At 44.2% G+C, this 27,926-nt stretch overlaps 1 long non-coding RNA gene across 2 annotated transcripts in view; it reads left to right on the top strand.

Moving 5' to 3' along the window:
• The window catches only part of LOC124520901 (uncharacterized), a 30,890-nt gene extending 3,237 nt beyond the window's left edge, over positions 1–27,653 (top strand). The window contains exons 2-3 of one of the 2 annotated variants that reach the window (XR_006964417.1): positions 766–939; positions 27,432–27,653. This is a non-coding gene — a long non-coding RNA (uncharacterized LOC124520901). Of the gene's footprint in view, positions 1–765; positions 2,305–27,431 lie in introns of those variants that run through there. The other variant, XR_006964418.1, reaches the window with a different exon arrangement.
• The last annotated feature ends 273 nt before the right edge of the window (positions 27,654–27,926 follow it).

Here is a 27,926-nt window from a genome sequence, read left to right as displayed (position 1 = left end):
TCTGCCTTCAGGGACCTGGGAGGGAGAGATATATCTGGGGAGGCAGCCAAATGAATTAATGTTAAGATTTGTGTTCTGAGTGGGGCTGGAGCACAAACAAGGGGAACAAAGTGGGCTGAAGGAGGGGGAAGGGAAAATGGGAGGAAAAGTTCTTGGGGAGTTCTCTGACTCAACAGGTGAAACCAAGACTAGTTGTGAAAAACAAAGGGGCAGGATAGGAGTCAACATCTGGAACACAAATCTGAAGCAGGAGTTAGAAGCAGACTAGAAAGGGTTGGAAGTGAGGTGAGGTGGGGTCTGGGTGATTTTGACAATGGAGCTGAGCTATCCAGAGTCTTCCTTCAGTGGCCACTGGATGCACAGGGAATGGTGGCCCGCCTGGCTTAATGGTAGAAGGGCAGAAAGGACACTAGACAATAATACCTTGTCTACGGTAGAGTCGGCTCACCTCCCTGTTAAGTTGAGAAACCCAGTTCCAGAGAAACGGCGTGAATAAGAAGGCTAGGCTAGGATTCATGCTCCCACAGTATTGGGACACATCCCCTAACCCCTATGAGAGCTCTGAGAGTGGTGACAGCTAGCTGGATTGTCTGAGAAGGGCTATGCCACCTTCATCTCTGGTCAGATCCAGAGCAGGCCACACGAGGCGCGGCAGGGCAAGGCCCGACACTTTCTTCTGCATAGATTTTTAAAATTTATCCTAAATGAATGCACCTCCCTAATTTTTTCTCCTTACGTGTAACGTAGGTGTGTTTGTTTAAACAGGACTCTTGATTCCGTGAGGAATTTTCCAACTCAAAATACCTCAGACCAAAAGAAACGTACAGGCTCCGGGAACCAAATTGGGCAAAGCAGGAAGTCGCTGCTCTCAGAGAGAACCTGACGCAGGTTCAGCTACAGCGAGGAACAGCCACACCAGGGACTCGAACGCGATGAAAGGTTCTTCAGTATTCTCGTCTTCTGTTCATTGTCTGAAACAACCTTCTCCACGGGGCTACAGCTATTGTAGCTAGTGGCTCCAGGGAGCTCATCTTTCCGTCTTTACCACCAGAGCAGAAGGGAATCTCTTTCTCTCCCCCAGTTAGGAAACGTCCCCCGGAAGGAATTAGATTAGACTGGCTGGGTTTTATGCCTAACCCTGTGAAAATGGTATTGGGACTGACTGGGGTTGACATGTCCTTGTACTACCACAGTATTCATATGTGTGTTGTGTATGTGTATGTGTGTGTGTGTGTGTGGTACACATTGGTTGGTTGGTTGGTTGGTTGTGGGGAAGAGAGTTTATGAGGAAGCAGTTTCTAAAGGGGATCGGAATGCCATGACCACACGCAGGGCATTTGGGACCAGCCAAGGACACAGATATCCCCCTACACGTGTTCTTCTCTCCCGTTCCACTTACCTATCCACGTTCAGAGCCACAACTCCAGAGTGGGCCAGGTTCTCAGGAAGGTGGATCTACTGATGCTTTTCTTTTCCTTCTTTGCACATTTTTTGGCATTTTCTAAATGTTCTACATTTAGATCCATAAATTTGTATCACCTTTGTAATTTATGTTACAAAAATGAGAGTGGGTAAGCTCTCATTAGTGGAGGCAGAAATATTAAGAACTCATAGAAAAATCCAATATTCTTCCAGCAAAGGAATGTCTTTTGAAACTCAGTTGCAAAGCTGCATGAGTATATTTAGGTGTATATGACCAGGACCACTTTTTGTGGAAAAGAAGAAAGGGTTCTGCGGGAGGGTTGGTAAGAAGCCCTCAAAGCCTTGCCAGGGTGGAATGTATAGTTTTTCTTCTGCGTGCCTTCCTGTATCCTGGGCTGAACGTGGACACACTTTGCCATTTCTCTTCAGGGACTATGGGAGAATCAGGGCAGTTTTTGAAACTCTGCCTTTACCTTATGGATCACGTCACCATTTTAGGACAGGAGCAGAAGGTATTAAAGCAGTTGTTAAGGTCTTGAGACGCTGAATGAGAACAAGTCAGAATTAGAAAAGTTTTCTCTCTCCCTAATGCATAATGTCTAATCACTTGGGTTCTTTTCATTTTTATTTTTTTACTGTAAGGATCTTTAAATATTAAAGAATATTTTGAATAAAGAGCAAAAATATCCTCCATTTAAAATTCTCTCCCTTGTTTACCTCTGTAGTTGCCACAGTTTCTCCAGTTAATACATACACTTTTTATAGAGTTAAAAAAAAGTAGTGAGAATAAAGTCCAGTTAAAATCCACCCCCCCCCGAGAAAATCATTCTTAATTCCCCCAGCCTAGCATGAAAATTTCTATTCTTAGCAGTGATGTGGAGTCTCCAGCAACTTTTTTTTTTTTCAACGTTTATTTATTTTTGGGACAGAGACAGAGCATGAACGGGGGAGGGGCAGAGAGAGAGGGAGACACAGAATCGGAAACAGGCTCCAGGCTCCGAGCCATCAGCCCAGAACCTGACACAGGGCTCGAACTCACGGACCGCGAGATCGTGATCTGGCTGAAGTCGGACGCCTAACCGACTGTGCCACCGAGGCGCCCCTCCAGCAACTCTTTCTAAGAAAGGGAATGAGAGCAGAAGGCTGAGAGGGAACCCTGGTGGGGGTCACACAAGGCCACTGCCTCAAGCCCAAGAGGGCATGCTTTCCTGAGGAGAGCAGGACTCCTTAGCAGCTGCTGTGGGTGGGTTTAGAGGGGTCCATGGGAGAGGGACCCAGCCAGAAATCCTGGAGAGAGAAAAAACACTAGAAGGCTTCCCTGAAGATGCCACTGGGATCCATTCGTTCAGCAAAAATTTCTTGAGAGCCTCCTCTGCGCCCGGTAATAAAGATGTAGAGGAGAGGTGAGATAGCGTGGGGAAGCCCAGAGCCTCTGGAGCCGGACTGGCTGGGTTTAAATACCGGCTCCACGCTTCTGGACAGGTTACCGAACCTCTCTGCGCCCTACTTGCCTCGTAAGACTTTTTTGAAAAAACGCATGAGAGGATCCATGTGAACACTCTCAACAGAGTGCCCGGTGCGTGGTACGGATGGTGGAGTGCTGGCTCTTACTATTGTCGTCTCTGCCCTTAAGGAGATCACAGTCCAGAGGCCGAAACGGCATAAACTGAAAGTCTGTGGAACGAGTTGAAGGGACTGCCAGGCTCATTTTGTTAAGATGCAGAGCTGTTGGGAGGCTCTCCTGTGGAACAGCTTGTGGGAAATCACGCTGCCCAGGAGTCTGGCCCCAGGCACCATTTTGTAGGTCATTGGATCACAGAAGGCACTGTCACCTAGTGAGAGTCATTCCAACTAGGAATGACAGCATGATGACGAAGGCTTTTAGTGAGTACTCACTCTGCGACAGATACTTTTAGACATGCGCCATGTGAACGAACCCACTTAATGCCCCCAAGTAAGTACACTATTACCCCCATTTTACAGAGATGGGGTAACTTGCTCATGGCGCACAGGTAGTATGTGGTAGAACTGGGATTTGAACCCAGCTGGTCTGTTTTTATTTTATTTTATTTTTTATTTTTTTTTAACGTTTATTTTTTTGGGACAGAGACACAGAGCATGAACGGGGGAGGGGCAGAGAGAGAGGGAGACACAGAATCGGAAGCAGGCTCCAGGCTCGAAGCTGTCAGCCCAGAGCCCGACGCGGGGCTCGAACTCACGGACCGCGAGATCATGACCTGAGCTGAAGTCGGAGGCCTAACAGACTGAGCCACCCAGGCGCCCCCAGCTGGTCTGTTTTTAAAAACGGTCTGCAGAGCCTGGAGCCTGTTTCGGATTCTGTGTCTCCCTCTCTCTGACCCTCCCCTGTTCATGCTCTGTCTCTCCCTGTCTCAAAAATAAATAAAACGTTAAAAAAAAAATTAAAAAAAAAAAAAAGCGGTCTGCATGTTCCCAGGCTCACCGTGCAGATGCGCCATTTTCATTGACTACAAAGGGATTGTGTGAGGGGTGACCCTGAATGACATTTTGCCCACATATTTGAGTATCATTCATTCGTTCCTTCAGTTGACACTTGCTGAGCCCCTTGCTCTAAGTGGGGCACGGTGGGACCTACTGGGTACAGAAAAGAAGCAGCCAGTATCCTCCCATCAACCTGTTTTGGGAGATAAGGCTTGTGCCCAGATGCAGAGTGACAAGTTCCCGGGGGAGGAGCAGATACAGGGCTCAGAGACACAGAGGAGGAAGGATGACTGGGTTGGGGACAGCAGGCAAAAATCCTGAGGGAGAAAGTTGAGCTGGAGCAAAGTCTTAAAGGGCAGAGGGTTGTGACAAATGGTCATTGGAGAAAATGGCATTTCAGTTCCTAGAGAAGAGCACGAGGAAAGGCACAGAGTCGGGGAGCGCATGACAATACAGTGTGGCTGCAGCACGCAGGGCGTGTGAGGGAGAGCGAGCTGCACACGAGGAAGCAGGCACCTGGAAGCTGGGGCCTTGAACTCTGCCTTGGGAAGTTGGATTTCATTTAGCAGGAATGAGAGCAAAACGCTCAGCACTGGGATTTGGAAGAATGATCCTCACATGTGGAGGGTGAGTTTCAGGGAGAGAGACAACGGGAAATGAGTGGAGCAGCAGAGAAAATCCAGGAAAGAGGAGAAAAGAAACGGGAAGGACACAGGGAGGCCAGGTCACTGCCCACCCTCCCTCAGCCACTTAAAAGCCTTCAAATGCCTCCCCTTTGTTTTTCAAATGAAGCTCAAAGTCCTTAATATTTGTCTGAAAGCCACCTTTGCCTCCTGGATCCCTCATGGCTCCTAGTGCTTTAGCCAACAGCCTCCTTTCAACCCCCGGAGAGTACCCTGCCCCTTCCTTCCTCAGACTTTCTCACGCGCTCTTTCCTCTGTCACCTCATGCCCCTCCCTGCTCAAATCAGGCCCACCCATCCTTCAGTCTTCAGCCAAGCCAGAGCCTTCCCTGGCCCCCCATTGTGTGTTCTCAGTACCTTTTCTTCGTAGCCCGTGCTGCCATTGCAGTTTCACAGTTGTTTGCGTGATGGTACAACTAATCCCTGTCTTGGCTATAAGCTTCACGAGAACAGATAATCCCCTGCCCTCGAGAGCAAGCATCGTGAGAACCAATAACCGTCTGTTTGCCTTATTCTTGTACCCCCAGCGCCAATCGTCTCTTGCGCTAGTGTGCCCTTAGAACGTGAAATCAACGAAGGGAGCAGACACGGGATTCGGCAACTGACTGAATAAGAGAAATGAAAATGAACACCGGGCCTTGAGCCCTAGTGGCAGGAAGCGTGGTGTGGCCATTTGCTGCAGCAGGGAACACAAGAGAAACCGGTATTTTTTTTTTAGGTTACGGTTTTCAGATTAGGAATCTAGCGTTGTGCAAATTGATTTGGAGGTGCCAGCAGGTCATTAGTTTGTCCAGCAGGCCGCAGCGACTTTAACACTACAATTTACGGGAAATATTACAGCTAGAGAAAGGAAGAGTGACGAGTGTGAGGGTATATTAGTGAGAATTAGTTGCCTGCATGTAGCAGAAAATCCAAGAGGATTTATCATTGTCTCACCTAAAAGAAATTTGGAGGTAGGACACCCAGGGCTGGTATGGTGGCTCCATGGTCATCCGAGACCATGGTCTCTATCTTTCTGTGCCACTCTTCTTAGCATGTGGGTTCTATCCTCAGAGCTGCCTTTGGCCCCAGATGACTGCTGGAGCTCTGGTCATCAAGCCCATCCTTCTGGCAGGAAGGAAAAAGACGGAAGGTGAGAGGCGCTCCCCTGAAAGCCCGATCCACTTACATCTCATTGGCCAAAAACACTAGAAATGCGGTGCATCCAGCTTTAAGCAAAGCTGGAAAATGTAGTCCTTTAGATGGGTGCATTGCTACCTTGAAGAAGGTCAAGGGGTCTATTAAGAATAACGTCTATCGGATGGGCAACGGCTGATTCCACCACAAGAAGCGACAGCCTAGATGAGATACTCGAGGTCATGAGAGAAATGGGCAGTTTCACAAATGCTCCCCTACCTGAGAGGAATGAGCGTCCAGTCACAGGTACACGGAATTTTAGAGGTGCAAGGAATTTCAGTGATCACTTAACACAATCCCTGCATTTTGCTGATGAAGAGACGTGACCCGTAGAAACAAAGAGGTTTGGCCGATGGCACACCGCAAGTGGGGGGCGGAGCTGAGGCGAGAACCAGATTCCCTGGATGCAGTGGTGGAACAGAATGTGGGGAGGGTTTGGAGCAGCTCCAGAGGAACTCACATGCCTGCAGAAAGGCTCGCTTTGTGCAACACTGCGGTGATTCAAAGGCGAGGCTGGCATGGAACAGTCTTGGGTTTGAATCCTAGCTGTGTGACCTTGGGCAAATTACCCAGCTTCTCTGAGCCTCACCTCCTCATCTATGTAATGGGGTGATGGCCCAGAGCAGGCACTTTATTACCGCTAGTCGTCATTTTCGTTATTATTAGAAAGAAATGTTTTTAGAATAACAATCAGTGAACAAACAAAACAGGAATGAATGAAAGTACAACAGACAGCTAGCCACCTAAGATGCTTTTACTCTTTGTTTGCTGAGAGTTAAAGCTGGATAGGTGGTATCTTACACGCCCTAGCATTAAATTCTATCACGCGAGCTTTCCGCACGTGCCCTACTGAGAATCTGTGCTTCCTTGGGCTCCTTGTGGCCTGCCTGCCGACCACGCCATTCTCCTCTGTGACCCCTGTGCCCCTGATAAACACACCAATTCTGTAACAGGGTAACCAGACACAGACTTCCTCCACGTCTTGATTTCAGTTTCCCTTTCCCACCCTCACATACCCCTCTCACTCTTTCACCTTCTCCCCACCTTCCTCTCCCATTTTTCAGGCAGCATATTTTGCGTGTTTACGTAAGACTGAGCTTAGTGTTGTGGGACACTCCAAAGAAGACAATAGTCATAGACTCTGGCCTTGAATTATTTTCAATATGGTGACAAATGCGTGAGCCGTAATGACATTTTCTTAGGCACTGTGACTTGGAGGTAAGGTACATATATCTGTTCTATAGCTATATTGTTCCCCCTTTGCTGTCATTTCCCCAACTCTGTCATCACCTACTCTTTGCAACTTTACATAGTTTTGTGTCATTAATTCTTGTGGAATTTTAAAGGCTGGGAAATAGTTATATTTATGGCTTCTTCTTTCCTATCTTTAAAAAAAAAACTTCATCAATTCCATATCAATGCTCAAGGTAAAATAGCATTAAATTACCAAATGAAACATGCAAAATCTGTAAACACTACGTGAGATCCTCATTAAAATTAATTTATTTTCTTTGGGCAAATACCAGGTTCCAGTTTTATTTGGAAATGCGGAATTTATGTCTGTTGTAAAATATAGTAATAAGTCCCATATTGCTGTGGCCAGAACTATATGCCAGCTGGAGAGGAAATAGAACTCAGTATTTGCCTGTCTGGGAAGGTTTCACATCCAGAGAGCCTGAAGACCTCTCTGTAGTCAGAATGCTCTTGCATTTCCCCTCCTACAGGGTTCTGCTTCTGCCACTAGCTAGCTGAGTGACTTTGGGAAAGATGCTTCACTTCCCTGGGCCTCAGTTTCCCCATCTGCAAAACAAAGCAGCTAGATTAAATCATCTCCAAGTCAACAGCTGTCACACCAAGTATGCACAAAAAGCATCTCTCTGGGCAGCTTCTTAAAAATTCGAAGTCTCGAGTCACCAGGCCAAAGGGGGTTTGGCCCAAGAACCAGTTGTCCTAATGAGCATGTCAGATCATTCCGAAGCAGGGGATCTGTAGACCACACAGAAATCTGCCAAGAGCTCTTATTCAGCCTCAGTGGGCTGCATCTTCCTCTGAAACATATTGCAAATAAAAACTCTCAAAGAAGAAGGAGATGGAGAAGGAGGAAGAGAAAGAAAAAGAATAAGCAAGAACCCTATTCCCCCTAAGAGCAGAAGTTTGAAGGACAGGCACCGTGGTTCCCAGGGCTGACTGTTGGCACTGACCTCTCTCTGCCCTGAGTTGCTGAGCACTTGCATCTCGACACACACTGGGGAAGCTTGATCGGAGGCTGCCTTTTCCATTAGCTTACTGTTCCCTATGAATGAATGTCTTATCTGTTTCAAAGTATAAGACCTCTGGCAGTGAGGTCTGCTTTGACTTCCTGGGCATTTTTAGCAGCCTCTGCACAGTGCCACATGAGACCCGCAAGACTCGCTCAGATACCGATACAAGTGAGGCATGAGTAACTCTGAGTCCTGTAAGAGGAGGTCTTCTCAGTTTTCCACCCGTGGGAAACCTCACGTGTGGCTCCGTCAGCACCCACGTACAATACTTTCACAGGCCAGCTCCCTTCATTATAGATCTGAGAGGGAGAGGCTTAATTTCCCCTGATGAGCTCTTCCTTTTGCTTGTTTAGGGTGATGGGTACAATTGGGCACCCTTTGGCGTTTAAATTAGGGACTGCTTAGTACAGGAAGTTGAAATACCTACAACAGTGGCTAAAACTTCCTTTGTGCTGGGCAACATTGTAAGTACTTTACTCGTACTATCTCATGTAAACCTCTCGACACACCTACGAGAGAGGTATTATGATTGCATTCAGTTTCCAGAAATGGAAGCCCAAAGAGGTTAAGTAACTTGCTGAGGGTCACCATCTCGTAAGCAGGAGACCCAGGATCCCAGACCAGGGCAGTCTGACTCTGCAGTGGAAGTTCCAGACCACTTGGCTCTACTGCCTCTCTTATGTTTTGGGGAGTCTCAGCTCTCCCTCAGCTGTGACCCCAAAGGTCTCCTTAGCCATTCCTTTCCCACGTTTCCCGTTTGGAAGGGCTGTGTGGAGAGAGGGCCAAGCAAAGAGGGATACTGCTCTTGGGGATAATGGAGGACAGCCTGGAGGACTTCCTTCCCAGTAAACATTCAGAAATCTGGGGAAAGCAGATAGCTTCGTAGGCAGAGAAAATACTGGAGCTGCTCGGCAGTGATGATCAGACCCTTTGGGGCCCTGCTGTAAACATACCTGCAATTGCAAGAGAGAAGCTGGAGTAGCTTATAAGCCCCTCTCTGCCACGCTCCAATGACTTCCAAGGCAAAGGTCTAGTGCATTTTCCTTTGAGGGCTGTACTCCGCCCCCGCCCCCCCCCCCAATAAGTATGCTCCTCTTGTTCTTCAGGTGATTAGATAAAAAGATAAAATGCCTTGCACATCTACAGTTTCCTCCTGCAGGAAGTGAGCGGATGGGAGAGATTCACCGTAATGATGAGTCACCACCTGGATTTGAAACAAACACACCTACAAAGAGAGCAGGGTGTAGACTCAGTAAATAATCAGCCGACTGGCACTTCTGAAACCAATTGCTGCCATGGATTTGCTTCCTGATTTTTTTCCTCTTCATTTTTTACTGCTTTGGAGCCGTCCTAAGCAGCAGCCTGTTCCTTCTCTCCATTAAGATTCAGAGCGATCCCTCCCCCTCTACCTTCAGAGTCCTGGGAGCCAGGCTCAGCAACAGAGGGGAGAAATGAGGGCAGGGCTAAAGAGGAACATATAAAAAATAAATGAGCCATTCATAAAAATGAATATTATTACCAAAAGGAGCCGTCTGCCAACATCTCCATGTATATATTAACTCAGCTGCTGGGCTTTGTAACAACGCAGAATTAAGCCAATGCATCATCTTTTTAGTAGTTGCTCAGTTGATCTACTATTAACTTTAAACAACCAATTGTGAACTGAGCACTTCACCGTGCCGTAATGATGATGAGCCTCCGCCCGGTACTATTTTTTTTATAACGTAAGCTAGAAAATTGGTAAAATAAATTCAGCTGTGCTTAGTACGCTCCCGTAGCCCTTCAAAACCAGACATTCAGGTGTAGGAGGGAAACTGCTCAACTCAACCAGCTTTGTGAAGTCATTTGCACAAATTCTAAAAACCGCCTTTATTTTTCTCCAGCTTAGCATTTCTTTCCCTGAAAACCCGAAATGCCAAGATGTTGGACTTTTTGCCGTCTACATGAGAGATTGCAGATGGCTTCTTTTTCTTCACACTGAAAGACATGCATATTGGATACCTGTCTTTTCCTCCGAGGCCTGCATGTCGGTCTAGGTGACAGTATGAAAGGAGCCAGCAAAGAGCCTGTGTTGACAGCAGGTCCTGGAGACACCGAGCACCTGTTTCTCGAGTCTTGCTCGGCATTTTACTGGGTCGCCCCAGGCTTTTTGTTCTTTGCTTCTCAAGGCTGGTGGTGTGATCTGGCCCCTGGTCGTAGGTTGTGACTCTGAAGAAGAGTGACTGATTTCCACATGTGGCTTGTGGAATCCATGCTGTTCCTTTGCAGCCACACCTTGTAAATCTCTCCAGGCTACAAGCTGGTGTCTGTCCCCTGTGGTTCCGAGAACAATTCGCAGCAAACACTGACTGGAAGGGCCATTATGGTCGTTGATGTTCTCACCATCTGGAATGGTTACAGTTGTCAGGATCCGAGATGACTCAGTGTGCTGAGGAATCATTTCTCTAATGGCAGCGCTAATCAGGAGGGACGAAGCCGTTGCTAAGTGCCGCTGCATGGAGAAAATACCATGCCAGATGAAAAGGAAGGGCCGTTGATTTGCTTTCGCTCATCTGAAAATAAAGTGGCTTGGAATGTCATTCTTGTTTCTGTCTAGTGACAGGCCATCTTCCGTGTCAGGCGCTGGCACCTCGGGCCGGCCTTCGGGAGCATTGGCTGTTTCCATGGGCAAAAGACCTATGCTGTGCTCTCTGTCCTTTCTGTGTGCCCTGAGATCGGGCGACTCTCTGATGGAGGCTTAGCAGTTTGGTGTAGAAAGGGTAGCACAAACAGACGTGGATGGTCTTTTAATGCAGCGCTAGCCCTCGTACTATTCCTTGCAAACCCTAACCCTGCCATGGACACCCTACTGCTCTCCCAGTTGGACCCTGTGGAAATTCCCATCCACACTGGAGACGGAGGGGGGGGGTCATCATGCTCATTCTGGACCTTAACTGTTGCCTTCAGAAGGAATCAACCCTGACGACTCCTTGATTTTGGACTTCCAGACTCCAGAACTGTGAGATAATACATTTTTTTTGTTTTATGCCACTCGATTTGTGGTAATTTGTCATGGCAGCCTTAGGAAACTAATTCAGCGGGGGACCAGCAGACCTTAGATGTCACGAGAAGACATCAGACAAGAGCCACACAGTCTCCCCGTATGACTAAGGGTTTTCATCAGCTCCTTTCTGAGTTGCTGCACCAAATATCCTTAGAGTTTGTGCTTGAGGCCACTGTATTGTAAAACATAGGAAGTTTTCGTTTCATGGTGGGGGTGGGAGTTGATTTATTTGAATCCACTCCTTTTGTTACCATCAAAGGACTCCTAAATCCAGGCTGAAAAGCTCACCCCCTAACCTTTTCCCCATAGGGCGGCAACAAGCATACCATGACAATTTCCCCTGGAGGTGACAGTTCAGGGTATCCTTTGTAACTATGTCACAGTCTTTGCCATGTGGGGGCCACATCATCCTTTTCTCTAATCTTCTTCCCATCCCTCCTGTTACCTCGGCCTTCTTTGCCTCGTGCAGGTACATATCCATTTCACCCATGATCCTAAGAATCCTGATATAAGGAAATCTAACAGCATCCTTAATCTTAAAATGAAAGCGAACACTTATGTAGCATTTGCGTATTACTAAAAGAACTCCATTTAATTCTCCAACCAACTTGAAGCTACCTTCTGCTTCCCAATGTTCACCTGCCATTTGGGACTATCCCACTTGAGACTGAAGTCCCCCCGTGTAACACGCTGATCCAGGCAAAGACTCACAGCTCCACCTGTAATTCCTCATAGCAATACCACGACTGAGCTGGGATGGTTAAAGCGAGCCTCTACAGCAATGTGGATGGCAGCATGCTGTACCAATGGTGCTCAGGATGTGCCCTCCCGCCTTGCTCCCGGGCTTCCTCTACCATGGAGCCCATCTTATTCCCTTCCCCAGAGGTGAGGTTGGAAAATTATGTCTAAATTCAGCCCAAGGGCAGGGGGAGGCTATGAGGAGAAGAGGTGGCCCTTCTGGTCTGCCTGCCTTGCTCCCTCCCACTTCTGGCTCCCTGCTGAGATCCAGCCTCCTTCTCTGGGAATGACCACACCCACTTCCCTCGGGGGAAAATCCCGCCCGCCTCTTTACCCATGTGGCTGTGGTCTTATCCTCTAATCTCAACAGGACCTCCACATCCTGATATCACACACCCTGAGGTCTGCAGGTTGAGGAGCAAAAGGAGGGACCGTCCATTATATCCTCTCTGTAATGGAGGAGGGCAGTTTCTGCTCATGACAATAGTCATTTCATCCTCCTGTAACTTGTCAACGGAGATGCATTCTTAGCTCTGTTGGCTATTTCCTCGTTGCTACAATCAAAAAGACATTCCATTAAAGCAGTGAATAAGAAAAAAGGAACTGAATTTACTGAGGAGCATGAGAAACATTTGTTTTTTGTTTCACACATTCATTGCAAATGAAGGTGATGAGACCACAGCTGACTCACAGGGTTAATCAATTAGCCGCAACACTTAGAAAATGAACTTGACAGTGACACAGCAGTAGAAGCTAACACCTGGCTTCCAGGAAGCTGTCCCGAGCCTACATGCTTTATACTCTCTGGTCCCTACTGCCCAAAACATTACGGTTTTGCAGGCACCAGCTTCTGATTCTGCCTGTGCCAATGACTCTGGCAGTTAGCTCAAAGCTAGGGCGTGGTGTGTTAGAACATGATTTCAAATTTAGTGACATTTCAGTGCTGGTCAGAGGCCGCATACACTGCAGAAATGGAAGGATGGTTTTTGCTTTGGAGACAATCTGCAGGATGCCTTCTTAAACCACTGCCTGATGAAAAAGAGAATCCCCCTTCCCCTAACCACCCGCCACACCCCGCCCCACCAGCAGAACCCTATTTCTGATTTTGAAGTAAACGCAAGTTGTATGTTATGTGCTGAAAATGAAGTTATCTATTTTTTTTTAAAGCCATTTCTGATTCAAAGCAGCAACTTGCTATAGTGATTATGATAGTGGTTTAGGATCAAGTTCTTCAAAAGAGAAATAAGATCATCCCAAATGTAATTATGTTGAAATATGAAACATTAAAAGCTCAGCTTACCAACAGTTCATAGTCTGGGCTATTATGAAAGCAATTGAGTCAACTACAGAAAAGCTTCCAGCAGAATCCACCAAGACACTTAGAAAATAAAGATTATTGGGGCTCCTGGGTGGCTCAGTCGGTTGAGCATCCAACTTGGGCTCAGGTCATGATCTCGCGGTTTGTGAGCTCGGGCTCGCGTTGGGCTCTGTGCTGACAGCTTGGAGCCTGCAGCCTGCTTCGAATTCTGTGTCTCCCTCTCTCTCTGCCCCTCCCCTGCTCATACTCTGCCTCTCTGTGTCTCTCAAAAATAAACAAATGTTAAAAAGAAAAAGAAAATAAAGATTATTGATTTTTGTTGTTGTTAAGGAGCAAGAAGAAAACTTAGTGATTCAACTTCTAATCTTAAAGACGAGAGGGGAAAAAGAGGTTTGTAGATAAGTTTGAACAAATTTCTCAGCCCCAGAAGGGATGTTTTTTAGTCTTGTGAAGTGTCCCCATCTGGCCTCTGAGCGGCCCGTGTTAAAACACACAGCCGCAGGTTGTTCCTAGTGGCTGACCTGAACTGAATGCCACAGTGAACTGGACAAGGGCCTCTTCGTCATTTTTAACACCTCCCTTGTGCTTAGCTCCTGTCCAGCTCACTAAAGGTTAGAGATATTTCACATTTTTTGCAATTTTTTTTTAAGCACCAAGGCTGACTGGTTGCATTGACTGTGGTTACCACACTCCTGCTCAGTCTTGCTAGTGATGGGGAAGTCCAGTGTTCGTGGCATCATCTCTTGTCCACGTGCTTTCTCTCTCTCTCTCTTTTTTGTTTTTGTTTGTTTCATTGCAGTGAAATTTCTCCTAACCTTCTGACTGGCTTTGTTTTGGCCTATCTACTGAGCTAGGAACCAGGAGGCCTGGATTTTGAAGCTTAATCTCACTATCATGTAGTAGGTTGGACTTCGAGTTGTTCCCTAATGTCCTCTGTAACTCATTTCCTTATCTGTAATGTGGAATTTATGAACCAAAGGATCTTTAATTTGATGTGACTTTCAATGCTTTTTAGTATGGTGAAAATATTTTTTCTCTCTTTTTTTTCGATGAAGAAATTGAAGATTAGGGAAGTTAAATGAATTGCTTCAAACTACCACCTTCCAGGATTGAGAATAAAAATGAGGTAATAAGGAAAAGCTATTAGAGTAACTTATTTAATACTCCAAATTCATAGTAGTCTTTGGCAAAATATTGAGGTAGATAAAGACTGTTTTCTTGCCTTTCAGCTCCCCACTTATCTCTGAGCACCAATATCTGGAACCACTGTTTGCCAAGAGGGACTGGTAATGCAATCATAGCCGGTCCAATGCGGCTTTTGATATTACACTGAAGGACAGCTGTATATAGCTTGTATACCTCAGAAAAGATACTACTACAAAAAGTATTGGTAATTAAGCAACTTTTAGAAACATGAATGTAGCATTCTAGTAGCTTCTCAGTGTTAGCCTTTTGCTACTACTATAGAATCTTGAACATAAGGAGATGAGTGCACAATGAGACAGCACCTGGAGGAAAACGGACAAGATGTTGGCAGCTTAGAAGACAATCTCTGGGGTGAACATCATTCTCTGTTCTTCCTTCCTAAAAACTTGACAATTTAGAAGGCAACACAATATGAAACAAAGTTACCTCAGAGAGTGAATAAAACATGATTAATTTTCTGATACCTTCATTTCAGTATATTTTGCCTATTTTAATTAGCTAAAAAATGTTGACCTGAATTCTTTTTTTTCATTTTTCTTTTTTTTCTTTTCTTTTCTTTTTTCTTTTTCTTTTTCTTTTTTTTTTACATAGGGAATACCTTTATTTATTTTTTTAAAGTAATCCCTATAGGGATGCCTGGGTAGCTCAGTTGGTTAAGCAGCCAACTCTTGATTTCAGCTCAGGTCATGATCTCAGGGTTGTGAGATCGAGCCTGGCATCAGGCTCCACACAGGTGTGGAGCCTACTGTCTCTCTCCCCCTCTGCCCCTCCCCCCGCTTGTGTCCTCTATAAACAAATAAATAAATAAATAAATGGCTCAGTCAGTTAAGTATCTGACTTCGACTCAGGTCATGATCTCACCGTTCCTGAGTTTGAACCCCCCGTCGGGCTCTGTGCTGACAGCTCAGAGCCTGGAGCCTGTTTCAGATTCTGTGTCTCCTTTTCTGTCTCTGCCCCTGCCCTGCTTGTCCTCTGTCTCTCTCTCAAAAATAAACACTAAAAATTAAAAAAAATAAAAATAAAAAAATAAAAAAAAAATAAATAAATTTAAAGTAATCTCTATGTCCAATGTCGGGCCTCAAATTCATGACCTGAAGATTGAGAGTCATGTGCTCCACTGACTGAGCCAGCCAGGTGCCCCCAAAATATCAATATAAATTCTTTTTTTAATTTAATTTAATTTTTTTAATTTTTACATTTATTTATTTTTGAGAGACAGAGAGAGAGCGTGAGCAGGGGAGGGGCAGAGAGACACACACACACACACACACACACACACACACACACAGGATCTGAAGCAGGTTCCGGGCTCCAAGGTGTCAGCAGCACAGAGCCCAACTCGGGGCTCGAACCCACGAACCGTGAGATCATGACCTGAGCCGAAGTCGGACGCTCAACCAACTGAGCCACCCAGGTGCCCCTCAACCTAAATTCCTAAAGCAAATCTAGAACAATACCTTGGTTCAGGACTACAAACAAGAGCCCAGTGCCAGGGGTTCATGTTAGGCTTGGACCAACAGCCTTAGAGTCATGGGGAAACTTTTTTAAGATGAAGATTTTCCAGGTCCTAGCACTAGATGTTTTGAATCAGTTGAAGTGGCATGGGGCCTAGGCATGTGTATTATTTTACATTTCCAGATGTTTGTCAATATCTACTGGTGTGATGCATCGGCCATATGCCCAGGTCCTCTTTGAGAGGTACTCCATTGTTTCAGACCAATAGTGGAGACAGTATATAGCAAATATTCAGAGCAAGTCAGAATCAAGTCACAATCTAGGGAATAGATGGCACGCTCATACTGGGTACTTGAAGAAAGATTAATAAAGAAGAGAATTACAAAAACATGGGTAGGGTGTAGGGAAATCCACAAGGAGACTAGCAACAGTATGGAGTCACTACAACCCGAAGCCTAAAGAGTCAAGGAAAGGGAGTGGTTATTGGAACAAACAGAGGCCATATGGACAGGACCACCTGACAGGATTTGTGGTCTTGAAAAAGGATGCAGCCATTGTATGTCAATGTTCAGGGCAGCATTATTTACAATAGCTAAAAAGTGGAAACAATCCAAAGGTCCATCAGCAGATGAATGGATAAACAAAACACAATAGGTTTATGCAATGAAATATTATTCAGTCTTAAAAAAATAAAATTCTGACACATGCTACAATGTGAATGAATCTTGGACACATTTTGCTAAGTGATACAAGCCAGACACAAGAGGACAAATATTGTACGATTCCCCTTCTAAGGGGTGCCTAGAATAGGCAAATTCATAGACACAGAAAGTAGAATAGAGGTTGCTAAGGGCTAAGGGGAAAGGGTAATAGTTACTGTTGAATGAGTATGGAATTTCTGTCTGGGATGATGAGAAAGTTCTTGAAATGGATTAGTAGGGATGGTCGTACAACATTTTAAGTGTGCTGATTTGTATACCTAAAAATGGTTAAAATGGTAAATGTTATGTGTATTTTACCACAATTTTTAAAATGCAGGTAGAAAAGAAGAAGAAAAAACCAGGGTGCGGCCAACTCACAGCAACTCCTCAAGGAGAAGGTCAGCTTCTTTGTTCTTCTCCTGCCCAGTCTTCAGCCAGAGTCTCTTACCAGTTGAACCCAACTGGAATGCACAGAGCAAGGGAGCCCATTGATGTAGTTCATGAAGATCAGCCATGCAGGGGACAGAACAGGGTGGAGATGAGATCTGAAGAGACAAAAGGCAGCTGGATAGCATGGGGGTCCCATCATTCAATCATCTACTCTGTAGAGGAAGCATCAATCCTACCACCAGAACAACATCAAAAAAGCATTGGAATGAGAAAAGCTGGTGGCGGGTGTTTTCCCCTTACCCAGAAACAACCTTTCACAACCAGTGAACACAGTGATGTGTTTTCAGATTAACCCAGAAAAATCTTTGTTTAAATGCCACAATAGTCATTCACATCTTTTGATCTAGAAATCCCATTTCTAGGAAACTACCTTAAGGAAATAATCAGAGAGTAGACTCAAAATTACACACAAAGAGATTCACTGAAACGTTATTTATAATCACAAAAAAAGAAACATGAAATGTCTGGCATGCACCATATCTTAAGTGGGAAGGCAGGCAACAGGCTGAATATACCTGTAATGTCAATTGCGCAAGAGGCTACAAACTATACTAATGCATTAGAGAGGTCATCTTCAAATGATTGGATTAAGAATGATTTCTTTTCTTTTTCAAGCTTTCTTATTTTTCCACATTTCTCTGTTGAACATGATTTACTTTGATAAGAAAAAGCAACACATGTTATTTTTTAGAACCTCGTGTCTGCCTCGCAGATAAACACTCTCAATACAGTGACCTATGGAGTTTTCCCTGCCATCCTCTGTAAAAGGCATTGATTACCTGCTGGCTGCCTATTAATTTGAAGGGAAGCAGGCGGGGGGGGGGGGGGGGGAGGAGGGGGGAGGGCAGCCACCTCCTCCCAAACAGACAGCGTGTGGGGCTGAGGGTGCAGCTTCCTTTGATGAAATATTGCTAAACGATGAAATTCTATCTCCTGCAAGAAATTATTTCTGCTGGCTGTGCAAACGTCAGGCTGGAGCCTGCCCTTGGAGAGGCGGCTGCATTACTATGTATTTGTAAAATCAGCAGAGCCTATGCATGAATGGTCACAGCGGTTGATTTTACAAGCTACTCACGACGGGCATCTGCGCATAGAAAACCATAGCTCAGAGAAGATTTAACCTATTGTAATTCCTTCTGATTTCATGCTTTGCCATCTTGAAAGGGTGTCATTTTACCCAAGAGAAAATGCTCTTGGGTAAAATGACTATAGAGACATAGGAAACTACAGTATATTAGCCTATATATAAAGGGACACCTACACAGGCCAGAGGTCCTGCTGGGTCTGCCAGGTGCTGGGCCTCTACACTTCAGACTCCATATTGGTGATATGCCACATCAGTATTTGGTGGCACCAAGGCACCTATCTGCTTCTGACTTCACACTAAGTCATTGCTTCAAGCCAGCAAATGGTAAGAGTTTTTAACTCACACAGACTGTGCTTTCTTCAGACTGCATCTTGGTGAAGTCCCCAAACTTCATCCTGTCTGCCTTCCCCAAAGTATCATTAAAAAAAAATATTTGTCTAGTTTTGAGAGAGAGACAGAGAGAGAGAGAGAGAGAGAGAGAGCAAATGGGGGAGGTGCAGAGAGAGAGGGGGACAGAGGATCCGAAGTGGGCTCCGCACTGACAGCAGAGGGTCCGATGTGGGGCTCGAACTCATGAACCATGAGGTCATGACCTGAGCCAAAGTTGGAAGCTCAACTGACTGAGCCACCCCGGCGCCCCTGAATTTTACCCTTTAAATCATCTTCTGGGGGTTGTGATGTTTTAACTAGGGAAATTAATTTTGCCATCTGTGAAATCAATAAAACATTACAAAAAATTACAAGAGTGCTTCCAATTTAAAAAAATTAGAATACAAAAATCAACCATTGAGAGAAGTCATTCTTGTGGCTAAGAATGATTAGAGTAGACCCAACAAAAAACTTGTGAAGCCTTTTCAACACGCTGCTTGCATCACATCCCCAGAGACACTGACCCACTAGGTTTTGGGTGGAGAATGCACACTGAAAATGCTTTACTTAAGAGAGATCACATTAGAAGAATTACTGGAAGAAATGAGGCAATTCTAATAGCCCTTATTGTTAGTAGAATATTTTCTGAACGACAATATATCATTTTCCTTTATGCTTGGTTGCATCCAGACAAGAAGATGTTTACCCACTGCTTATTCTTGCCCCAGACTACTGACTTAAGATTCTAGTAAGATCCAAGGAGACAGCCATCTTAACCTAAAGCAGAAGGATTCTCCTCCTCTATTAATAACATCTTTCCTAACAGAGCAGCTCATTTTTCCCATAATTTTCCAAGTTATGGCTGAGAGTTCCTGATCTCAGGCCAGAGCGAGAAGGAATTCGTATTTCTTAATGACTCATGTGGTATTATTTCTAGAGAGAAATTAAGTGTGAGCATAAATAACTTGGCCAAGGGTACAAAGGATGAAGATAGACATATCTGAAGATGTCTGCAGATGCAGAACTTAACAGTGTGGATGCATTTGACTCTAATTATGCATCGATTCCCATGGAGGAAGGTGGAAATCTTTTTGGTCAGTATTGGACAAGAACATAATTCTTTCTCTCCCCTCCTTCTATCCTACATAAATGTATCACACTGTCAAAGTTATCAAAACAGTATCAGACAAGGCCAGAAAAGGGGGCAAGGCTGCCTTGGTTTTTCATACATGTGATCAGAGTTCTGAAAAAGTTGTCAAACTACCATGTCAGGTAGTAAACATTCAGTTAACACAAAGGAAAGTGTTTCAATCAGAGGATCATTTCTTCATTAATTTAGAAATACAGAGTGGTAATTGTATGTTACTATTACTTCATAGCCAATTATTCCATCTATCTGGGTTGAGCCCTCAGAAAAGGTCTTGATAGCACCTGCTGGGAAGGAAAGGACACAGATTCACTTTCAAGTGGCAATGCTTTCAAAAACAATGACTCTTTGTGGGCTCTCAGCAGATACAAAGTGATCCATACAGACAAAGTTGGTGACTTACACTGCCAGAAAGAGATATTACCAACTTGAGTGACTGCTTCAAAATTTCTCAGGTGGTTTAGGATTTCTGTCCCCTATCTTATTAGGGATAGGTTAGAAGGACAGAGTTCCAAACCATATCTGGGATGAAATAATAGTAATTGCTGGGCAAAAAACTCCCTTGAAGATGAGACTGAGAGTAATTCACAAACAGAACTACTCCGCGTCTCTGCTTCTCAGGGCTTCCTTCTAAGCACGCCACTGTTATCAGGAGTTTATGTTCAAAGCTTTACAGCATCTGTCCTAGATCTTTCCAGAAAAAGGATTGCTAAGCAGGAACAGAATGATCGCATCGTTCACACTTGAACTCAATGTGATGAGCACATTTGTTTGTCCTCATTAAGTGCAGTGTAGCGGGTGCTAACCGACATGCAGAGGCAGCATGCTGGGGCACGGCTAGGGAGCCAGGAGCTGGTCAGGAGAGCTGGGCTCTGCCTGCAGCCTGGGGAGATTACTGCTTCTCTGAGCTCTCGGGGAGAGCTTGTCAATAAGAAGAGGCATTTAGGGAGAGGTTGTCCAGAAGTTCCCGGGATTCCAGGAAATGCTCAAAGACACCCGGGGCGGGGGCGGGGGGGGGGGGAGGGTGCAGGACGAAAGCCAAACAGGGGCAATACCTATAGGCCCTTGCTCCTCTTTCAAACAGACCATCTCTGATTGGATCCTTTATATGTATTGAGTTCTAAGGAAGCCTGATCTTAAAGGTGTAAAAACCACAAGACTAGCTAACCTTCACGTTCTTTACTTACAAAAAGGCAAAGTGAGCATATCTTTTTTTCATGGTCAAACATGATGGCAGCTAGAGCATGGATTCTGGAGCCAGCTTGCCTGGGTTCAACCCTCATCTCTTATGTCTAGAGCGGTGTGACCTTGGGCAAGTTTCTTAACTTCTCTATGCCTCAGTTTCCTCACCTATAACATGAGTAATAGCAGTGCCTGCTGCATAGGATTCTTGTGAAGATTAGATGAGGTCATCGATATGAAGCCCTCAGAACAGTGCCTGGCACATAAACAAGTGTTTCCTATTATTATTGGCCCCAGCTAGCAGCAAGCTTCTGGCCAGCATGGCTAATAAAGCCACAAAAGGAAATGCAGAAGAGCTCACTCATTCCGCGGAAAGGTGCTTGGGAGCATAATTGGATTTGCTGAAAGTGCCTTTTTAAACGGTACTGTTGGTTTCTGATTCACATTTGGGAAGAAAAGCAGAACAGAAGGTGATAAATTCCTTTATGGGAGAGCTTGGCAGGAAAGGCAGATGCGACTGTAAAGTTAATTGGTGAATGGGAGGCAGGACCCCTGGGCAAAGGCGGACTGACGGCATGAACACGTTCTCCCTCTCCCGCTCCGGTTTGTGGTGATTAATTCATTAGGGATTCTGAAAGGCCATTCTTGGGTGGCTGCTGGTCCTGTCTTTGCCCAGACAAGGATGATGTCAGCATATAGTTTATGGAGTTCTGCAATCCTCCGGAGAATTCCAGGAGCTTCTAGAGCGTCTCCAGGCGGCTGGCCAGCACTCTGAATACTGGATCCCACTTGAGCCTTGTGTATTGCGACTTGCTTGCCTCCATCATGATTTCTGTTGTTGTTGTTGTTCTCTGTACAAGCACTGGGGCATGAGAAATAACCTCAAAAGTTCCTTACGTAAGACTCATTTTTCTAGCCCTGCTGGCTTGAATCTCCCTGGGAATTGGGCTCCATTCCTCAGCCCCTCCTCTAATTCATGAAGAACACAGAGTGAGATAACACACCAGGGATATGCCAAGTTTAAGATGCAAAATTTAAGATCGTCAAATGTGTCGTTATTTTATATGCCACTAAGAAAGAAAGAAATACTTGCTAATTAGACTGCAATACCAACTTAAAAAAATGTTTGAAAATACTCCTTCCAACTGACTTAGATGTTTTAAAGTCACACATCATTCTTAACATAAATACATGCATACATAAAAAGGAAAATATCAGGTTAGGTATTCCTAAAATGTTTTTCATGCCAAGTCTGAGTCTTCTGAATCACTTTTAAATCCTCGGTCAAAATATCTGTGTTCCTTCACATAATATCATTCTCTGTGCTGTCAGGGGCAATGGGCATGTAAAATGTCAATGTCAAATCATAGTGTAAATTTCTGAAGACACTGTAGACGGCCTGGGGACTCAGCACAGGTGGGCCACCTATGCCACATCTCGATTGAAACGCCGCATGAACAGCTATGACAGGTCTGTGCCTGTGCCAGAAATGACAACTCGTTCACGACTGCCATCAGGCCAGCAGTAACTGTAAGTTGCATCCCGAGTGAAGGAATGTTTAAGTGTGCAAAAAGAAATGTGTATCTTAGAATCCATGAATTGGTAATAAAGGTTTACACTTGTTGTTTTAAGAGGATGGGTTTAATTCCCAGGAAACTTTTCAAAGATTGTTGAAAAACTGTACCTCATCCCATTAGTCAGAAGGTACACAGCAAAGCTCTGGCCTTTTCCAAGAACTTGACAGTTCCTCCCATCAGGACATGCTGGAGGATCAGAAGATTCCAGAGGGGAGAGCCAGTCTCAGGAGAGGATGGCTGCTCATGGGGTGTGTTTTACATTCACCCAAAGTGTTGTCCCCTTAAATGAGTCATTTATTTGTGTGATGGCATTGTTATTCTCCGTTAAAATACAAATACCCTTAAAAAGGTCATTCAGTATCACTGTCTGATTAATGATTTCTCCCTTTTAGAGTGGAGTTTGCCAAAAGTCTATTTAAAGGAGCCAACCCTTTAAACCACACCATTTTTTTTTAAGTAATCTCTATGCCCAAAGTGGAGCTCAAACTTATGACCCTGAGATCAAGAGTCACATGCTCTACCAACTGAGCCAGCCAGGCACCCCTCTGAAGGAGCCAGCTTTTTAAAAAGAAAAATCTTGGGGTGTCTGGGTGGCTCAGTCAGTTAAGCATTGACTTTGGCTCAGGCCATGATCTCATGGTTCGTGGGTTCAAGCTCCACGTTGGGTTCTGTGCTGACAGCTCAGAGCCTGGAGCCTACTTCAGATTCTGTGTCTCTGCTGTTCATGCTCCGTCTCTTTCTCTGTCTCAGAAATAAACATTAAAAAAGAAAAAGAAAAAAGAAAAGTCTCTGAATGTTTCGATAGCATAAAGCTTAGATCATAAAAGACCACATATTGTATGATTCCATTTACATAAAATGCCCACAGTGGGCAAATGTCTAAAGACAGAAAGTAGATTAGTAATTGCCAAGGGCTGAGGGGAGGAGGGTGGGGATGACCGATAATGGGTCCAGGGTTTCTTTTTGGAGACTTAAAACTGTTCTAAAATTAGATTGTGGTGATGGTTGCCCAACTCTGTGAGTATACTAAAAACACTGACTTGTACACTTTAAGTGGGTGAATTGTATAGCATATGAATTATATCTCAACAAGGGATTTAAAAAAAGACACTTATCAGAATGTGTTCCATGTGTGTTAAATAACCTAACCAGAAGTTCTTTTACACTTATCCCAAGGATATATATTTAATAAAAACTTAGGTTTATTTTGTCCAAAGCAAAGCAGAATGCTAGGGACTATGGCAAAAAAGAAGTGATCTCTCCTTGGAGGAACCCATAATCAAGGAGGAACAGGAGAGAGACGTATACATAAATAACCGGGGACAGGGGAAATATTCTGAGAGAACTGAGGACATTTGGGTGAACTCAGGATCTGACTTGGCCTCAAAGGCATTGGACTTTGATAGGTAGGTGTGGGGAGATAGGAACAGGGGCAGAGGTGAAATAGAGAAATGTTTCAGATCCTCTGCAAGCTGAGAGAGGCTCTTGGCAAGAGGCCCCAGTCCAGGTGAGTTGATGGGTCCAAACCACCAAGAGCTCCTCCAGACAGAGTTTAAGAATTGATGAGCCAGAGAGAGTGAGGGTCAGTGGAGTGAAACCACAGAAGGTTCTGAGACTGAGTGGGGAAATGTTGTCCCCAATGTGAAAGGAGCAGGAGCCCTGAGCAAGGTCACTCAGCTGCTGGGACAGATTCTGAACTCAAATCCGGGTTTCCTAACTCTCATCTCAGTCATCCCTCCCCTCGAATTACTGTCATAACACATTCTGTGCCGTCGCCGCACCCACCATCCGTGGTCCTGGGAGACTGTAGCCTAGTGGAAAAGTGCAAGCTTCAGAGAGGTGGAAGACAGAAGTCAAAGAGAAAGTGAAGTAAGAATCCACTCTTAGTCCTTTTCCTTATTTCTTCAACCTCTCTTTCTTAACCTTAGGATCAGAAGCACTCATGTTCCAAGAACACCCATTCCTGTCCCACCGACCCCTGTTCTTTACGGGATGCTGTTGACCTGGTCTGCCCATTCTGGAAGCTTGACTGCAACTAACAGTAGGATTTGTGAAGGACAGCTTTCTTTCTTTCACCAAATCCCTAGATTGTTTTTTTTTCCTTTAATTTAGGAATTTATTAAAAAAAAACTCAGATAAGTTTGAGATTGATCGAATCCATACTTTGGTAACGAGCAATACAAAGTCAACAAATTGTCGACCCAGTCAAAATTTACATATACTAAACTTATAAAAATACACAGAACCGTTCTGGTGTTAACTTTTATTCCGTCCTTACTGAGCATTTCATGTGATTCTTAACCAGATTTCACTGAGGTCACTGTGTCTGCGTTGGTCGTCAGGCTCTTTTCTTTTTCTTTCCCTGGATATTTTCATTAAGTAATCCCCTACTAGGCGTCATGCCGTTCCTCATCCATGCTTGTTGTCATCAAAATGGCTATTTCCTCGCATGAAAGCTTTTCATTTTCTTTCTCCATCTGCAGTGGCCCAAAGTGCTCCTTTTAAGAACAGAATCCTCGTCAACTGTGTTTCTCTCTTAGGCCAGCTATGTATGCGTGTGGAGCAGGAGGCAAGTGTTTCCTCCAGCGGCCACCTGTTATCCAGGAAATTCTCCCTCCACCACCCCCTCTCTCAAGTGATTCTTTGCTCTGTGTTGAGCTGTCCCTGTAAGCTCTCAGAGAAGCAGAGAGGATGTTTATAACTTCTTGTTTTAGTACTCATTTAAAAAAAATCTCTATCCGGCTCAGAAGTCATTGGCTGATGTAAATACCCTGGTTTTGCTCTTCTCCCTTCTCTGTGTAGCCTCTGCTCAGCTTCTGTTCTTAGTACGGGCAACTTAACTCCCTGTAGTGGTAACCTTGCTCGCTTCCTCTGCAGAGGAGGGGCAGAGAGAGAAGGAGAGAGAAAATCCCAAACAGGCTCCGTGCTGTCAGTGCAGAGCCTGACACAGGGCTCGATCTCATGACTGTGAGGTCATGATCTGAGCCGAAATCAAGAGTTGGAGGTTCAACCAACTGAGCCACTCAGGTGCCCAGGGATAGCACTATTTAAAGGAAAAGCCGAAAGGTTATGGGAAGCCTCACTTGGCCTCCCATCCCAGCTCTCTTTAGTCCTGATTTTGTATCTGAACTATTTCCTTCTTTGATCAGTAGATGCATGCTAATATAATACTATAACCATAGATGCCTAATTAATTCAGGCAAAAAATACTCCTATCCATCTGTACCATCATGGTGGATAATCAAAAATTTGCACACTTATTTTTATTAAATAAAAGAATGATGTAAAATTAACTTGCTTTCTAATTCCGTAATATTACTCACAGAAAATTCCATTCCTTCAAAATATTTGATTACATTGGCTAATTCACACTATGTGATATTTTATACTGTTTACCAAATTACCACATTGGAGGAAGTCCAAGCCAGATGCTTTTAAAAAATGCATTCTTCACAAACCAGGAAAAGATCCCAAACTCTGAGAGAATCCCAGATGTTTGAACATTTTATCTGAACCAGTTCTGTGATGATAAAACCCTCTTGTCCTTCATTTTGTTACATCAAATGACTTCTTTATTGTGACTGATAATTGAACAAGAGCAGCTTTGGCTAATGCCATTGTGGACATTATCTCTTCCCATAAACACCAGCAGAAGAAAGTTCCGGATTATTAAGAATGGTCATGCTCTTTGACTCTTTCATGATTATTTCTACCGACTTTTTGTATCTTCAGTTTAACATTCCCAACAAATACACAAATACTACCTTTCTTTGCTTATAGGCCAGGTCATGGGGAGCACTGTTACTTAAAATTATTTTAGGGGTGCCTGGCTGGCTCAGTCAGTAGAGCAAGTGACTCTTGATCTTGGGGTTGTGAGTTCGAGCCCCACGTTGGGTGTGGAGATTACTTAAAATAAAATATTAAAAAAATAACAAAATTATTTTATTGACTTGCATCTCAAATGATTATAAACTTGAAGGCTTCCAGGGGCACCTGAGTGGCTCAGTCAGTTAGGCTTCTGACTTTGGCTCAGGTCATGATCTTACGGTTCATGAGTCAAAGCCCCACATCAAGGCTCTGTGCTGACAGCGCGGAGCCTGGAGCCTGCTTCAGATTCTGTGTCTCCCTCTCTCTCTCTCAAAAGTAAATAAACACTAAATTTTTTTTTTTTTTAATTTGAAGACTTCCAAGCAACAAAAATATTTAAACAATTTTGTTTTAAGTTTAAATAGTTCCCCTCCTTTTTCAAGGCCAATTATCTTGTGTTCCCATTTTGTATTCATTTAACAAATATCCATATACTATTAACTAGCGAAAAGATAAGTGGAAGAAGCAGTAATGGTCAACAAAGAAAAAATGCATAATTAAGTATGTGGTAAATGTTATAAATTAAAAGGTGCAGTGGGATATTAATGGTGTGTGTATGTGTGTAGTTAGGTAAAGGGAGGCCTTTTGGAGGAGGTCACACTGAAACTAAGGCCTGAAGAATGAACAGAAGGTAGGCAAAGAGAAGGGAAGCAGGGTCTCAAATAGAAGGAACAGTAAGTACACGGCCTTGAAGCAGAAAAGAGGTTGTTATATTCAGTTGGAGAAAGGATTTCAATGTGGCCAAGACGTGCAGGACAAGGGAACAAATAGGACAAGATAGGATACATGGGGCCAGAAGTTTAGATCTTCCTTGGAAGCACAATCTGTTAAGGTTATCAAACAATGGCGTATCATGATGATTCAATCCATGTTTTAAAAAAAATTACTCTGGTTATCTTTTGGTAGGAACGGGGAAGCCAGGCCACTACTACAGTGATCCAGGAAAGAGTGGAGAATGGCTTATAATTAGAGAGAAACTTTTGGGAAATGAGAAATATTCAAGGAAGTAGAAACGGCAAGATTTATTGAAAGTGAGAGAAAAGAGGGAGGGAGAAATCCAGTATGACAGGGGATTTTGGATTTAGTGACTGGATGGAAGAGGGTACTACTCAGTAAGATGGAGGAAAACTAGGAGAGGGAATGTTCTGGAGTGGGGATTGGGTTGGACCAAGAGTTTTATTTTGGAGATATTGACTTTGAGATGCCTGTTAGGAAAGTTCTGTATTCCTAAGAATGGTCATGCTCTAAGACACTTCTGTGATTATTTCTTTTTCCTTTTTTTTTTTGAAGGAGCTGGAAGTTTATTGATTACACTGCAAGGGAGCAGTGGGCAGGACAGCAACGCAGAGACTGTCTGCTGTGATTATTTCCATCAGCATCTTCAAACTGGGGAAATGGCAGAAGCAATTTGATAAGTAAATTGAATGTATGGAGTATATGAACTTAGAGGAGAGGCTTGGGGAAGTATTTAAAACCATGGGTGTAGATGAAATGCCCTAGGGAGTGGATATTATGAAGGAAGAAATTACAATTAGACCTCCAGACTGGTTAGCCACTAAATTCTACTGAAAGCATTATTATGCTATATGTTAACTAACTTGGATTTAAATTTAAAAAAATAAAATCTTTTGATAAAATGTCAAAACACTTCAAAGATCTTGTGCATGTATTCATTTACCTTTGTTCCTTGGCACTTTATGTTTCTTATTGCCCTTAAAAATGAGGTTTTATTTTAAAAATTTACATTGATAAACAAGTCACAGGGATGAAAAGTACAGTATAGGG

Source organism: Lynx rufus, unplaced genomic scaffold (assembly GCF_022079265.1).
Source record: "Lynx rufus isolate CCGP_SWC_20201006 ecotype Redwood Valley unplaced genomic scaffold, mLynRuf1.p SCAF_3, whole genome shotgun sequence".
Taxonomy (NCBI): domain Eukaryota; kingdom Metazoa; phylum Chordata; class Mammalia; order Carnivora; family Felidae; genus Lynx; species Lynx rufus.
Note: the sequence above shows the minus strand (reverse complement) of the source record. Positions and strands in the feature narration are given on the sequence as shown.